Genomic DNA, 16749 nt, shown 5'->3' with positions numbered 1-16749 from the left:
CCCTAGGTGCTTGTGCAAAGCTGTGGAATTGATAACTAGCAGGGGCAAGGCTCAGACTTTTTTTCCTTTGTAGTGTGGTTGTGCAGTTGTGGTGTGTTGTTGTGTGGGTGTGTGTGGATAGAAGCATGGCTCCTCCTGTCTGGGCCATTTGCAGTTCCCATGGGCCACCATCTGCACAAGGAGGAGCTTTCTGGGTAGGAAGGGGCAGAGGGACAAAGGGCTCAGAGACTTGCTTTCTCCTCGCCTGGCAGGTGGAAGTAGATGGTGAAAGACCACGATGACAATAATAAGGCTCTTGAGTGAGTGCCTTGCAGGACCAAGTACTTTCCCTTTTTTTTCTTGTTTAGCCTGAGAACAGAGGGTAGACAACTTGCCCACTGTCACAGCTTAGGAGAGTCCACCCTGAGCCCACGCAGCAGCCACACTCCAGAGCACGCTTATGTTTACAGGCATGTGTATGCAGAGGGACCTGGTGGGACGGTGTCACGTGCTGGTGTGCACATGGGTCAGGGTGTGCTGGGGCGTATCTGACGTTGCTTGACACATTTCGGATATGTGTGTGTCCCTGTGCCCTCATGCATCAGGAACAGCATCTGGGTCTGAACAGGGCTCAGATTAATATGGTGGATGATTCCTCCAGGTGGCCAGAGACCCTGCCCCAGCTTCCTTGGCCTCTTTGTCCACTTGTACAAGAGCACCTTGCCTTATCTGCATTTGGTTGGGTGGGGACTCTGTCCTTACCCCCAAGCAGTGCTGCAGAGAACTTGCAGACTATGGGAGGTGAGCTTCCACTAGTGAGGACTTGCTTTTCAATGGTAAATTTGCATTTAAATGTACCCTGTCATTTTTAATCTCAGGCGCTTGGCACAATTAGCTCCCAAGGAGCAGGCTCTATTTACAAAGTCTGCTTCAAGCCAGGAGGACCCAGGCTGCAGCAAGCCCACTGCAGACTCTAGGGCCCTGTGGCGTGGATGGGTGTGGATGGAGAAACCTGGTGATGTATGCAAATTATACTGTCAGGGGCAACTCAGATGCATCCTGAGGATAGTGCCAAGAGGCATTTTGTGTTACCAGGCCATGGGCGGTGTCCCCTGAGACAAGATTCCTGCAGGTCGGAGGTGGGACCGCAGAGTGGCTTGTTCAATCCTATTAAAGGTGAGAAAGCTCTGACAGGGTGGAAGAGCAGCTGTTTGTCTTCTAAAGATGAACAGTTGACAGCTCAAAGAGAGAAGCAAGCCCTCCCACCACCTCTATCCTGGTCTCTAGTCCTCTATTTAGGATTTAGGGCACAGAAATCTTGGCTGCTTTCCTTTTTCTTTTTCTTATTATCAGAAAGTAAACTTTTGCTTCTGGGTTTTTGTTGTGCTTTGCTTCATTTCTGTTTGACTTCATTTCATATTATTTTACTTCATTTGGGCTTTGACGTTAAAGATGACCAGCAGTGCTCTCTTGATGAGGCAGGAAGAAAATCTATACTAGGTAGCTTTGGCTTTACCCCTTGTACCTACCTGAGACATCTTGTCTGAATCTGTGTAAAAGCTTTGGGTTTTACAAAAGTCTCTATCTGAATTAAAAGTGCACAACTTCTTTTATAGCATCAAGCACTCCAAAAGAAGTTTTTAAATGTTTGCCGTGGGTCTGGAGCCATGAAAAGCCTTATTGTTCTACCCAAGAAGACACTGAACTGAGGGTCTGGCGATGTGCCTGAGGCCACTCAGGGAGTGAGGAAAGCGGAGCAGAGAACCCAAATGTGATGCAAAAATATCCAATAAAAGTTTCCACTCATAAACTTTGGCAGACCACAGGACGATATGAAACGAACACCATTATGAAGAATCAATTAAGAGAGGAGAGGGCCAGAAACAAGAGATGAACAGCAGGTATGGAAAAGACTATGGCAAAGGGAAAGCTAGCTATTGATCTTTGAAATTCTGAAACAATGCTTCTCCATTCTAGAAACTCTGGAGGTAAAATAGCCAGAAGGTATAACAAAGGGATACTTAAGTGTTTTTTGCTTCTACTGTTGCTTGGATTCCTTCTTGTATTTTTCTCTACTCCTCTGAAAGTGTTGATAGCAGAGTTGGAGGGGGATGGGGTCCTCAGCTGGCTGGGTGGGGGGAGGCAGGGGGATGCAGGCATTGGCCCTGAGTGCAGGGACTGTGCACACCAAATAGGACCCTTTCACAGGGGCACTGATCTCATTCTCCAGGGCCCCACCCTCAAGCAGTAATCACCTCGCAAAGTGATCACCTCCTGATAACATCTCATTAATGATTAGGTTTCAACATTTCGGGGAAGGGGAACACAGGAATTCAGACCATACCAATGCCTGAGCACCAATGGATCTGGACAAACTCAAACCCTTCGTTCATAATTAGACATCTCGTTTACGGTGGATGGAGGGCCTCAGCATTGTCTGTATTTAGAGTTTCCTGGTTTTATTCTTGAGATAGAGCAGGTTGGCTTCACTATACCCTTAGGAACTTGGAGATGTACCTAAATAATGCCTTTGCATATCATACAACAAAAAAAGGAAGATGTTTTAGAAATGCCTTTAAAAGAAATACAATTTAAGAAAAAAAAATGTGGGTTGTTTAAAATGTTTAAATCTGTATTTTAAATGTTCTTCTAAAGCTGTTTTTGTTACCGCTGTTGACCGGTGACGAGTTCTTGCTTCCCCAATGTTGAAGAATAACACCAAAGAAGCATGCTGAGGCAAGGTCAGAGTAGAAATTAGAAGTTTATTAAAGGACAGCAGAAAAGACTTCTCCCGGAGGAAGAAGGGGACCCAAGAGGTGGAATCCGTGGAAGGGATGTTGTCTCCCCTTTTTATAGTTCTTTCAGTGATGGAATGTAGGTGGGAAGGCCCGAGGGGTGGGACACAGGTGGGCCAAAGAAGTAATCTGGTCAGGAAGGACTTCTGAGTCAGCACCTTTTTGCTGGGGGCTGTTCATTAACATTTCTTTGAGGTGGACTTTGGCCTAGGGCCTTTTCGGGACTTCATTAACATTCCATGAGTTGTCCTGCGTTTCCCAGAATCATTGTCAGCATGGCCTCCATTTTAGATTTCACTCGGCATTAGACCCGATTTATCTAACTACACTGACTACCTAACTTTAAATCTGGCTTCATTTTTTCCAATCCTATCTGTGACCTGTTCACTGAACCCAGAACTAAGAAATCACCATTTCTGGGGTGGGGCCCAGGCACATGTAATTTTGATGACCTTGGAGTGATTCCAATGGCAGTGCGGCTGGGGAAACTTTGACACAAGTCACAGATTAGAATTCCTGCCATCTCAGGTGTGCTATCAGTGGACAGGCCTCTAGGATCCCCATGACCTCCCATGGCTTCAGTAAATGATGATGAGGTAAGGAACATTTGCTCACCTTTCACATACAGAAACCTGGTCTCCGAGAGGTGACTTCTCTTGCCCAAATACACCCCATCACTAAAAAGAAGTGAAGTTAGATCGGGAACCTCAGAATCTCCCCAGGAGAGGACTGTCCCTATCGTCCCACTCATCCCTCTCAGTTAGGGTGGCTTAAGTGTCTGGTCAGGAGCACCGAAGCTGCACTGCTGCCTCTGGAGTGAGCCAAGCCACCCCTGTCTTGATGTTTCAGATTTCTCGCTTGACCTGGTATTGGTCATGGAGGAGACCGCAGAGATCTTTCACACAGAAATGCTCTGAACATTCTGATAGAATAGATGCATGGAGCCATGGAAACCAGGTCCTAAAGTCAACCTGGATTAGAGAGGGAACTCCTCTGGGCGGTGGCTGTATGATGAAACAACCCCGTGAACTACAGTCTCCACACACAAGGCGACTCCACCACCCAAAGTGAACTCTCTGGTGATTCCAACCTGCTCTGATCCCCTGCCAACACACCTTTGAACATGCCACCTCCTCACCTGGATTCTCCTCACTGATACTTTTCCCTTGAACAATTCCTACCTTCCCTGTAGGAGCTCAAGGTTCAAGCTCTGCAGACAGATGGCGGCTCCTCCTTCCCGTGTCTTCTGTGGCTGCCCATCTTCACAGGAACGTCTCCTTCACTCTGTGACCCAGCATCATCCCCGTGGGACTTCAGCTCCTGCAGGGCTGGGCTTGGCCACGTTCACCTTGGTATCCCAGGGTCTGGATTCAAGGTCAAGGTCTGGCATGTAGCAGTTTCCATGACTTACAAAAATAAATAAATGATGAATTGGTAGGATGTTTGAGTCTTCTGAACTAGACCAAGGGAGCTCATGTAACCAGGAATCCCTGCTAGTTCTCCAACTGTATTAAAAATAAAAACACCAGCGAGACATATGGGGCCATTTGCTGTCAGCCTGTGGTTCATTTTATCATGGGAAAGTCACATGAGCCTGGAGCCTCAGCCCCCGCTGTTTGGAGCATGTCCTCAGCCCCATCAAGAGGATTCCCCCCAGTAATTGCAGGGTAAATGACTTGTTAAATCCGGAGCCCTGACAATACATCTCTCGACATGCAGTTCATATTCCTTGGGCAGCTCATCGCACTTTCGGGTAGTACATATTTTATAGAGGGAGAGCTCTCCAATTAATAGTAATTGTGATCGAAGCAGTAATGCTGGTCTCCAGCCGCGTTCCGCAGGAGGAGACTGGAAGGCCCATGTTAATTGCCACAAAGAGCTCTGTCTATCTGCAGCAGTATATGAATAATAAATTTGAGGCAGAAAGCACACTGCAACTGCTATGGTCTTGGAGGAGGTACGGATATTTATGTGGTGCTGATTGCTAAAAAATCTTCTCTGAGTAATTATTAGTAAATGTGGAATGTCTACATTTGTAAGGGAATTTTAATTAAAGGGAAGGTGGCTCTCATTATGGGGAAGAAGCAGCGTTTGGAGATTAACATGCAGGTCCAAGACCAAAGCGCTGGGTCTGATTGGCTTTCCCCCATTGCTACTTGGACACCAGCAGGAAGCCCAATTCCTCTGGGTTCAATTTGCCCTGGTTTTGAAGCCAGAGAAGATAAGGCATTTGTAAGTGCCTGAAGTTGTTGGGTAAAAAGTCCTACGGGTGGAGTCTTCTTATCTGGTTCAGCTCAGGGTTGTCCCACAGGGCTGGGTCAGATATCCACCACTTCCATGTTGGATTTATATGGAACAAATGAGATCACACGTGCAGAAGGACATGGAACCATTTCTGGTATATCACGGACTCATAGTGATATTTTGAGAGCGACTTTTGGTCTATTGGCTTAGTTTCCTTTGATGTAACTGATTGGGCTCTTGTGATTCAGGTTAAAGTAGGACATTGCTCTTGACCCTAAGCCACTCACCACATGCAGTTGAACGAGACATGTGAATGAGATACTCTCAATTATTTTCCACAAGATCACTTTCTGTCTCATCATAGTGAATCTTAACATCTGTGTTTATTTGGAGGTGGAGTATGGGTTCCTTTAAAGGGTTGATGTCAGCTATTCAGTCTCTTCCATGAAACGGCACACATTTTATTACGCTTATTTTGTGAATCCCTGTGTTGACATAAGTATACCTTTCCTTAAGGACCCGGGAGCTAGAGGGATAAACTAAGGAGCCTTCCAGAGCTGGGATAAGGAAAGGGAGACAAAAATGGCCCCAAGTGACTTACGGTGCCTGGGCATTGTGGGAAGTTTGCCTCTTCCCCCGCAGGAAGACAAGGTAATCTCAGACCCAACCAGTCCTCTTGCCAACACATCCAAGAGGAAGTGTTCGTGTTCCGGATGTGCATCCATCAGCAGATGGCCAGGGGTTCTCCTGTGGTCTGTGGGAAACACTATAGAGTCTCATCTCCCCACTATCTTAATTACACACGGATGCAGACAATCAGGGGAAACTGGCCCTTGGAAAGGCAGGCAACAATTCAAGCAGAAGAGGTCACATACGTGGAAACGGACTTAATAGAAGAAACAGAGAAGTTTAAGTGAATCTAATGTCTCTCGAATGATTAGGTGGACTATAGCATTAATATTGAGGACAACTCTATTGTTAAAACTTTGAGTTCTGGGGGGGAAAGGCCCTTCAGTTAGTTAAAGGAATAACTGGGGAAAAAAAAAACAACGCAATCAAAGATTAAATGGATAAACAAGAGCAGGATGATGAACTTCTTAAAGGACTGGAAATTAAATATTTTTGGCTCTGTGGGTCAAAGTGCTCTGCCACAATCAATGGGCGGGACTCTCTCTGCTATTTGTCCTGAAGGTGGCCACAGACAACACAGGAACTGTGTTGAATTTTATGTAACTTTTACATGTTACAAAATATTACTGTCCTTTGACATATTTTCTAGTCATTTAAAAAGTGAAAGTTTATTAGCTCATGAATTGGAGAAAAATGGGCTGTAGGCTGGGCTGGACCTGGGGCCATCGTTTGTTAATCCTTGACTTAAATGTGGGGCTGAATTTTTTTTTAATCCACTGAAATAAAGAAAGATATGGAAATTATGAAGAAAAGGTGAGAAAAACTGAAGACAGATTTAGGTGAGTTCTTTTCTCACTGAAATGTAAAAAGTATACCACTCTGTATTTCATTTCATTCATTCTAACAGGAATTCAGTGGGAAGTTAAGAGAGAAAATTAACACTGGACTGCCTACTCTGTGCCAATAGATACATTATTTTTATATCTTGACCCTCCTAAAAGATAAGCCTCATTTCAACTTTGTTTGGTTTGGTTTGGTATTAGAGATTGACCCCAGGGATGCTCTACCACTGGGCTACATGCCCAACCCTTTTAATTTTTTATTTTGAGTCAGGGTCTCACTAAGTTGCCCAGGCTGGCCTTGAACTCACAATCCTTCTGCCTCTGCCTCCTGAGTCATTGGGATCACAGGGGTACACCCCGTGCCCAGCTATTATTTCAGTTTTAAAGATGAGGAACCTGGTGCAGTGTGGGGAAAGCCACCAAGAGCCACATGGACTACAAGGAGGGCTGGGAGCTGGGGCCAGGAGTGTGGACTTGCAAAGGCCGTTGCTCACCTTCGCTATGTGAGCATCCTAATGGCTGGTGACACACTGCTGCACTCTGTGTTTTATAAATGGTATCTCATTTCTCATTCCCATGTAATTGAGAAGAGGAAAGATGAAGGGGAGAGCTCAGTCCTCTACTGCTGGTAAGCGGCAGAGCCAGCATCAGCATCATGAATGTAAACATATAAATGCTCCAACCGACTCACCGAGCCTTGGAAGTTAGTAACTTAATTACTCAGTTTTTCATTCCATAGAAGTTCAATTTGCAAGTCTGTGCAGATGTAAGGGAAGCCTTTATATGACAGTAACAGTGGCTGGCATGTTTGGAAACCCCACCTGGGCCAGAGGCTAGGCTGAGGGGGTCTCACATGTGATTTTCACAACAGCCACATGGTGGAATCCTCATGAGGGTCCTAGTTCTTCAGAGAGGAATGGACGCTTCCCAGCGAAGGGTTTTCATCTAAGTGTTTTCTGTGTACCCCGAGTTGAGAACAGGGCCTCGTACATAAGTAGATTATTAAAACACTTGCAAATTGATGGAATGGGTGAAGGAATGAATCGATAGATAGGCCGGTGGGTGAACTTGGGAACTGCGGGACAGCCAGTCAGTGCCAGGGGATGTCTAGTCAAGTGTCCATGCCTCTTTAACACTCCTAAACACTCTGAAAAACTTACACGAAAGTATGAAAAATCACCTAGAGCCAGAGGGGAGTAAGGAAGAGGGCGGGCTGCCTCTCTGGATGTGCTGGGAGCTTGGTGGAAATGGGCTTTTTGAAACCGGTTCCCCACTCTCATGGACAGGCCCATCTGCAGAACCAAGTACTATGCCTACCGTCAGGATGTGGCAGTGGGGTTTTCTAAAGCACCTCTTATTTTCTTAAGGTGTTATGAGCAAAATAGCTCCTACAGGGAGAGCTTCATACAACATTGGCTGCTGTTAGGGGTGGTGAGAGGAGCCAGTGATAAGTTGCTGTGCCCCAGGAGGAGGAGAGTACAGAAACCCGCCTCACATCTGGGTGCCTCTGCCTTCAGAGGATGATGAAAGGAGAAGGAGACAGGAAGGGGAAGGGAGAGGGATGGAGGAGGAAGGGAAGGGGAGAGGGAGGTAGATTGTTGATGGGAGCCCAAGGACGGGTAGACCAACAGGACGTGTAGACCAACAGGACGTGGACGTGCCTGAGACTGCGCAGTGGTGTCCAGAAGGTGAAAATGGAAGGCCAGCCTGTGGGGGAGCTGATGGGATGCTCCTGGGAGATGGAACCGCGTCACTCGGTACTGGGAATTTATTAGGTGACATCATGGATCAAAGTTCGTTGCAGTCACCAAAGCCACCTTGGTCAGAAGACCCTTCCTCTGGTCCTGCCAGAGTGCTGGGCTGCTCTCTATCAGTCAGGCTGTCACAGTGGAGGCTGATGGGCCTACAGGCTGACGGGCCTCTTAGAGGGTTCAGCCCACATCAACAGAACCAGCACCATTCCCTCAGTGTGTGAGTACGTGTGGTCAGAGGCACACACCACCAACATGTGCTCACAAGTGCAGAGAAACAGGTGTATACCCCTCACCCACACTCCCTTGCTCACTCGGATACACAGACACACACACATGCACTCATACAGAAATGGCTCCCCAGAGTCCCACATGGTCACACTGATGCAACCCTCCACTGTACACTGTCACACACACAGGCACTCACATGTTCCCACGTGGCATGTTGCACACTTACAGTTACACATGCAGGAACACACACACACTCTCACCTGCATAGTCCCAATACACACATACGTACCCATACCCTCAAATGCACTCACAGACATGTGCACTCGCACACACAGACACCCATACTCACACACTTGCACACACTCAGGTATTGTCTGGACAGGTTTCTTCTTCTGGAACCTCTGAACCCATTTTCGTCTCCCGTGAAGAACTCAAAGGAGTGCTGTGTAAATACTGTTGGTCACTCCCAGAACTCCCTCTCGGCTGAGGGACCCTTCTGACAGTGTGAGGCCTCCTGCCCAGCTCAGGTTGTCCCTTCCTGCCAGAAAACTCTTGAAGAGCAGGTCAGGCAAGCGCGTGGAAACGCTGCCCGAGCAGGCTGGGGGAAGGGCCTCGGCTGGTCCCCAGCTCGGCCATTTGTGCAGCCGCTATTATTCCCTGCCTTTGTGTCATTCAGAAATCCATACATTGTGTTTGCCTTTTGTGCCCAGCTTCTAACAAGCCTCCCTTTGTCCCTGTCACAAAGGCCAATAAACTCTGTGTGGCAAATAAGTTTCAGGGCCTGCTGGACATTATGACTAATTGTAATGCAGTCTATATCCTGGAGCCTATGAACTGATATCGGGAGACAATGGCAGAGAGAGAGTCCATTGAGTTGAGAGAGCCCCCTAGTAACCCCACGGGGGCCGAGATGGGCAACAAGGAGGCCATTGACGATGGCAGCCCCAGCACGGAGCTGGGCGAGGGGGAGCGGGCGGCATGAGCACATTGCTGGGCTCCAATGCTGCTTTTGTTTGCCCAGCAGTGAAACCTGGCACGTTAGAATTAGTTCTGTTTATTTTTTCAGCTTTGTGGAGGTAGGGGTACAAGCAAAGACTGTATTGTGCAAAGGTGTACAATGTGCAGACTTGACACTGGTACACAGGGCAGATGACAGTCATCATCACGTTAATTGACACCACCCATCACCACCCACAGGTACCATTTGTGCATATACAGTGTGTGTGAGGGGGGGGGGACACATAAAGTCTGCTCTCTTATAAAATTTCAAGTAAAAACTCCAGTGTTATTAACTGTAATCACCATGCTCTACATACATCAGAACTTAAGACAAAAGTTTGAATTCTCTAATCAACATCTCACCATGTTCCCAACCCCAGGATTATTTCTGTGTAGATTGTTCAGAAACTTGGAGAATATTTAAAAAAAAAAAAAAAAGTCCGGAGAGAGGCCTTCCTAGCACCTTCCCCAGCCTTTGTGTGCTACCTGGAGCTGCACTGCAGGGGCCTGGGGGGCCAGACCCAGTGCCAGTCCTTCAGTGTGTGAGTACATGTGGTCACAGGCATGCACCCACCAACACAGGTGGGTGCCCAGCCAGAGAGTCACGCTAAACGGTAATGGGTGTTAAAGCCACACAGGAGTGAACTGATCGATGCCTGTCCCACTTACTAAAACATACCTCCTTCACCTGGGGACACCTGTCCACCCTAGGTGAGCAGGGTCTGGACCTGCCCAGATCTCCAACACTGAATTCCCAGGAGAGGCCCGAGCATCCTCCAGAGGCAACAGGCCTTGCTTTTTCACTGAGCACGTATTTATCCCACGTTTCCTGGACACCAGGGGAGAGTGAGGTACCAGAAGAGCAAAGAGTGAAGCTGGAAAACGCCTTGCAGTCTTTTTTTTTTTTTAAGTCATAGAATTTATTTGATCTATTATTTCCATTTTGAAAAAAAAAATCAAATTGTCATTAAGACTTTTTTTCCCCCTGCCACAAAGCATCACTGAACAGCTAGCTAGTGCACGGTGTTCCTTTGTACATTATTAGGAAGGACCTGGGTTTCTGAATGCAAACCAAATATTGGATTATGTTCATTTTGATGCTCTTTCCGGTTAAAGTGGGCCTGCAACAACTCCATCCTGGATGCACGGTATTTCTGTAGAAAATGCATTGTTCTATTTTTCTGTTCTGATTGCTCATTAGAGTCTCGCCACTCCTCCCCTCGGAGTCTCATTTCTACTCACCACTTGAGAATAGGATGCACCTCAGCTTCCTGTCCTATTTTTCTGCTGAAGGCTAAGAAAGTGAAGAAGGCAGTGGACTCCTGAATGTCACAAAATGTCAGAGACTGCTACATTTGAGTTACTTTCCTTACAAGAAGCACATTGGCAAAGGAAGCCTTTTCCCAGCAAAACACCCAAACTTCGCCAAAATCCTAAAAGTCTATTTTAAACACATACATAAGCATAAGCTTAATGTGACGTGCATGTGCGGTTGTCAGGTCAGTAGTTCTGTACTGTTAATAGTAAATATGGTGACGATGTGGCCTGGTCTATTTCCTCCCAAACAAGAAAGAATTTAAACAGAGCAGAAATCCATGGGGTTGAGATTGACTTCCTAAGTCCCCGCTGTTTTCCAGACATTAGTACAAAGAGAAATGGAAAAACTAAGGCAGGTCTAGTATTATGGGAAAAGTAGGCAAAAAAGTCAATGATTTAAATAAAACAGGACAGGTGTATTCCAGTTACTGGAGAATACCAGGGAAGCATCAGCCAGGTCAGGATAGGAAGAGGACATCCTTAGATCAGGTGATAGGTGACCAGGGCAGGAAGCTTCCGATGACCATGAATCAGGAAGAGCAGAAAGGGATGTCGCAGCTCCACGTCCAACATCTTCAAAGGCCTGAGGGTGTGTGCCCTTGGTGTTCCCAGGGACATACAGGTCAGCTGGACTGGAAGGAGCGGAGGTGGGGTGCTGACAAAGAATCAGGCAGCAGGGTCACCACTGTGAAGCTTCTCTGCAAAGCCAGACGCAGAGCAAAACCTCGGAAGACAATCTCATTTGCCCTCAGCCATTCCAGGACTTGGTTCTGCAGAATAATAGGTTCCCTTTGTATGGAGCTCCGCTGGAATTTCAGTTTTCATCATTTGCCCCCTCAAGCATCCTTCGACGCGCCAGAGTACATAGAAGATTCTGCAGACCACCACAGCTGCCCAAAACTCAGGTGTGACCCACTCAGGGTCCCAGATCCCTTGGCTGGCACTCTAAGAAGTCATCAACCAGCTAATCCAATTTTCAAAAATTAATTACACTGAATAATCCGTCAAAGAGATAGGCAGGGTGCGCGATTCTTTCTTTCTGGCATTTAAAAATTGTATCACGTATCTCTCTCCCGGATGGCTGTAATTTGTCACCGGTCTCCAGGGCCTCAAGTCTGGCCCACCCGTCACCATGTCCCTGCTTCCACACTTTAGCCAAATGAATTTTCCAATACGCTAATCAGATCATGCATCTCTCTCCTCCCCCAAATGATCTCAGGAGAAAAGTGCAAAGTTCTTAGGGGTCACGGGGCACCCCAGTCTCTGATGTCTTCCGCACTCCCTGGCAGCTTCTCTCCCAGGTCCCCCAGTCACCCTAGAATCTTTCCAGCTTCCAGAACATTCCAGACGTTCTCTTCCAGATCCTCAAATACTGCAGCAACCACGATGAGCCCCCTGTTGGGAAACCTCACCCTTCCATCAGTGCCTCCTTTGCCTGCCAAAAGCTCACTAATCTCTCTTTGATGCCGCTTCCTCTGGGTGGTCTCCAGTAGGAGCCCTTTCCCTGGACACCTGAGAAGTCATCCCTTTTCCTGACTCTGTGGCAAACATGCCAGATGACCACCCAAACCAAGTCCTCTTTTCCTGGGAGCACTGTTGGCTAAAATTTCCCAGCCTCGTTAGCAATTTGGTGGGTCCTGTCATGGAGTTCTGGCCAACGGGAAAGTTATTAGGATCATAGAAGGAAAGAAGCACACACCCCATCATCACCCTCTCCAGTTCTTGTAAGGGAAGATGGTCCGTCGATAAGAAATTAGGCAGATTAATCTCAGAGAGTAACGCAAGCTATGAGGAAATAGAGTAATGGGTCATACGTCAACAAGGAGGCAGAGGGGAGGGGGAAATCCTGAGCAGCAGGAACTCAGAAACCATTTCTGGAAGGATGACAATGTTCTGAGAATGAATGATGGGAAGGGAACACCTACACATGATCCATTCTGGTACGTGGGGAGCCTTCAAATGCATATCTTTGCTTCATTCCCACAGACATTCTGGGTTAATAGAGCCAAGTGGGGTCCCAGGCATTTTACAATTAATTATTCATCAATTCTAAGGTATGGTCAAAATTTGCCCTACACTGACCTAGGGGACCAGCTTTCCCCCACAAACAAACCAGAGGTCAGAGGCCAGCAAGGCAAAGTCACAGTAGGTCAAGTTAAGAATCCGAGTCTTGTTGTGAATGCTATGGGAAGTCACTGGGACCGTGTCTTGGGTAACAGGATCTGACTCCTGTTTATGGAAACAGTAGAGAAGGGGTAAAAGCAGAAGTTATAGCAGATGGGAATCCAGGAGAAAGGATGGGAAGGCATCAAAAAGATTAGATATAGTGTAAGCATGGGATCATGGCTGGGAGGTGAGCATCAAAATGAGAATCAGGGGTGACTTTCAGGATTTGGGGTCTGGGCAACAGGGTGGGTGGAAATATTAACATACCCTTGATTTATGAAGAAGTCTGCAGAGGAATGGCTTGAGGCTGGGGGAGGTGAAGCGTTCTGTTTTGGGATCCCCAGTGGATAACCCAGTGAAGAGGTTAAAGAGTTGTTAGGGAGACAGATATGAATACAGAGGAAAAGAAGTTGGAGATACAAACGAGAAACGTGCTGTTTAATGGGTGGCCTCTGTAAGACGAGGAGCTTTGGCAAGTGGGCAGTCAACGATGTCAAGTGGAGCTGAGCCACTGGCTAAAGGATCCTGGGCTGTGGACCCCTGGGCTTGGCAAGACCTAGGTCTTCCGTGACCTCAGTGAAAGCTATGCATGTGGCAAATGGACGTCGAGGAAGTGAAGGGTATGGCTGAGGATGACTCCAGAGGAGTTTCAATACTCAAGGGGGCAGAGAAAGTGGGCTCTAGCTGAAGGGCATTGTGGGAGGCCTTCTGTCACTGTGAGACAGGCTGTAAATAGATGGATGTGCCTGTGGATGATGGACGGATGGATGAGTGGAGCAGTGAAAGGCAGCTGCTTGATACAAATGGGTCCTCTGGCCTGTGGCCCCGCAGAGTGGGTTGTTTGGCATTGGCTTATCAAAGAGACAGTTGGTTTCTCAAATGTCCTCATGGAAAAACAGCTATAAATCTTCCTTTTGGGATTGGGGATATTTCCAGGTGTTTCCTGGCTGATCCAGGTGGACTTACAAACCCACTTCCCAGGGAGGCTGGGTACTTTCCTTGTCCATTGGGACAAGAAAAAGTCCTGAGAAAGCCTGTTATGCTTATCAGGCCTGAGGTCCCCGTTCTGAGCTTATTGATAACATATGGTGGCTCTCTGAGATAGAATTTAGGAGAAAAATTAAAGTGAGTTTTCCAGTCCGTCTGCCTTCATATTTATTTCCAATGTACCTGTCTTAATTCCCCTCCCATCATCTTCTATTTCTTTTTGCTTAAAAAAGAAACCCAGGAAATAAAAATATGCAAACCCTATGTTATTTCCTGAATTAGCCTAAAGCAAACCCCATCAAATCAGGTGTTGTATCCTACAATCTATTATTTTGGTGAGGGTCTGAGCTTTTCATTTCCCTGTGCCTGAATAATGTTCTTTGGAGGCTGCCTCATCAATAAACCACCCTGATGAAGTTTCTCGGGCCTAGATTAATGAATAACAATTAGGTGCATTTAAAAAGTAATATTTTTTCCTGCAATTTGGAAATTGATTTATGAATTTGGGGATCCTCCAATTTCATCCAATAAGTGGTTTCTTCAATTTACTTCTTTGGACAATGTGAGAAAAGTCCCCTGGAAGCTGGCAGGTTTGTGGAGCTTCCTTGCCAGTGTATCGATTTCAACAGAAAAGAAACGTTTGACATTTAGCAAAATTTGACCATGTGTATGAGTCAAGTCCAGAGTCATTTTCACTGGATAATTGCTACATGGAAATCATTTCTTGAGCAGTTAGGACTTCATATCACCTAAACCCAGTTCTCAAGAGTATTTTCTGAGGAATTTTTGACCTGAATTTTTATCATGAATATTTTGAAAATTTGGAAAAGAAGGTACCAAGTGCATCTTCTCATTACTAGAAAGCAGTAGATGATTGATGATTGATTGATTGATTGATTGATATGATTATGAGTTGACATGATGAGGCCTTGAAATAAAACATCACATTTTTGGATATATGATTCTTGGCTTAAGAAATAAAATTACATGTGTTCCAAAGTTCTTTCCTGCCCTGGTCTTTCCACCATCCATTCCTTCCTCCACTGGTTCATCTTTCTTGATGTGTTACAGTATCTCGTGGCTGCAAGTGAACTCGGAGCCACATACACCCTCCTATAAGGCCAGGTACTTTAGGAACAATTAGAGATGGGGTCAGATTCGACGTCTCATCACCCTTCCCTAATTGAGCCCAAAATGCCACCTCTGGAAGATTTCCTTGATTAATTTTGAGAAATTTGGAGTCATTTCTTCAATGTACAAGTCCTGGATTGACTTGGCTTAGAAAAGAGAACTTATCTAACAGAATTATGTTGAGCATTTACAAAGCTCTCAGATTTGAAATAGGCCCTAAGAATACAGAGATGGACAAGATATTTCCCCACGCCCTAGAATTTTTTCAACTTAGACTCTCAAATAACAACATCATTGAGAGGGAAAAAAAATGAAAATAAATGGAAAGTGGTTGGCTGACTCTTGTATTTTGCATTTGTTAGTCTCATGGTACGGAGGAAGTGAATTTGTTTAGGATCACATATGATAAACAGAGTTTTTTTCTTTACTTTGGCCTAGAGGCTTCTTCCCTGATGTATCCACATAATGCTTCTTAATTGGCTTGACTCTTGAATCAATGATGTTAAACCACAAGGTCCACATGACGTCTCAAGCATTTTATAGAGAATAGGAAGTGCCAAGCAGCAAATTCCAGGGCTGGGCTAATCGCTTGCTCTTCAATGGATGGAGCTCTCACCTAGAGTCACTGGCCTACTTACCGTTTGTATCAGTGAAAGCCAAGGGACTGATCTTCATGCATTGGGCAAGATCCTAGCTACAGTAATGTCCAAATGCTCTCCGAGGACTGTTTTCTCACAGATAAGCAAAATTTCTCACTATCTAAAAGTCACTCATGTTCTTTAGAATTCCCCACCTCTGTTTTCCTTCCCTGGGTTAGCTCTTAAGCATTAATTCTCAGGTTGAATGCTTTTGGTGTTTAACTCTAGTTCCAACCTTGGTCGGATGCATAGATCTGGGTATGAGGACATATACCCTCAACAGTTCCACCTGGATATTATGCCAACATTCAAAATTCACAGGTCCCAAAAAGTAGCTTCTCTGGCGGGTGGAGTCAGGCGGACCTGGGATCCACCTTTCTGGCCTGGGGGTTTAGAGCCACAATGCTTGTGAAAACACCTGGATTCAATTAGTGCTGTTGTTTCTTTACATGTTTCCAAGGTGATTCTAACACACCCGGATCTCAGCCTTGCTTGGCTTAAATATCCAGGGTTTGGCCTATACCCCTCATCGACTGCGTGAGAACTCTTGGGAGTTGGTCCCAAGCACCCACAATTTTAAAAGCTCCCAATGATTCTAATGGGCAATCAAATAAACAGCACCTTAACCCTGATACTGACTAGCTGTGTAACTTTGACAAGTGGTTTATCTTCTCTAAGCCTCAGTTTACTAATCTCTAAACTGGAAATAACCATCACACTCATCTAAGGAAGTGTTATAAGGATGAGATGAGATATTATACAGAGTATTTCATGGTGTTTACAACATAATAAATAATAAAACCATCATTATCTTAGCTTAACTGTCATGTAAAATACATGGACTAAATAGCTTAACAACAAATATTTATTTCCTTACAGTCATAGAGCCTAGCAGTCTGAGATTTGTCAGCACAGTTAGGTTCTGGTGAGGACCCTCTGCTTAGTGTTCAGATGGCTGCCTTTTTGCTGTGTGCTTACATGGTGGAGAGAGATACAGCCTTTTCCTTATAAGGCTACAGTTCCCTCAGGTTGGGACTCA

At 45.9% G+C, this 16749-nt stretch overlaps 1 long non-coding RNA gene across 1 annotated transcript; it reads left to right on the top strand.

Moving 5' to 3' along the window:
• Window positions 1-827: 827 nt before the first annotated feature.
• LOC124086253 (uncharacterized) lies at window positions 828-4543 on the top strand. The gene is made up of 3 exons (XR_009225894.1): window positions 828-1155; window positions 1596-1880; window positions 3967-4543. It is a non-coding gene; the product is annotated as an uncharacterized LOC124086253 (long non-coding RNA).
• The last annotated feature ends 12206 nt before the right edge of the window (window positions 4544-16749 follow it).

The sequence above is a fragment of the Marmota monax genome, unplaced genomic scaffold (assembly GCF_021218885.2).
Source record: "Marmota monax isolate L192 unplaced genomic scaffold, Marmota_monax_Labrador192_F-V1.1 WCK01_AAM20220418_F8-fsc00024, whole genome shotgun sequence".
NCBI classification, from domain to species: domain Eukaryota; kingdom Metazoa; phylum Chordata; class Mammalia; order Rodentia; family Sciuridae; genus Marmota; species Marmota monax.
The sequence above is the reverse complement of the archived record's forward strand: the minus strand, read 5'-3'. Positions and strand labels throughout refer to the sequence as shown.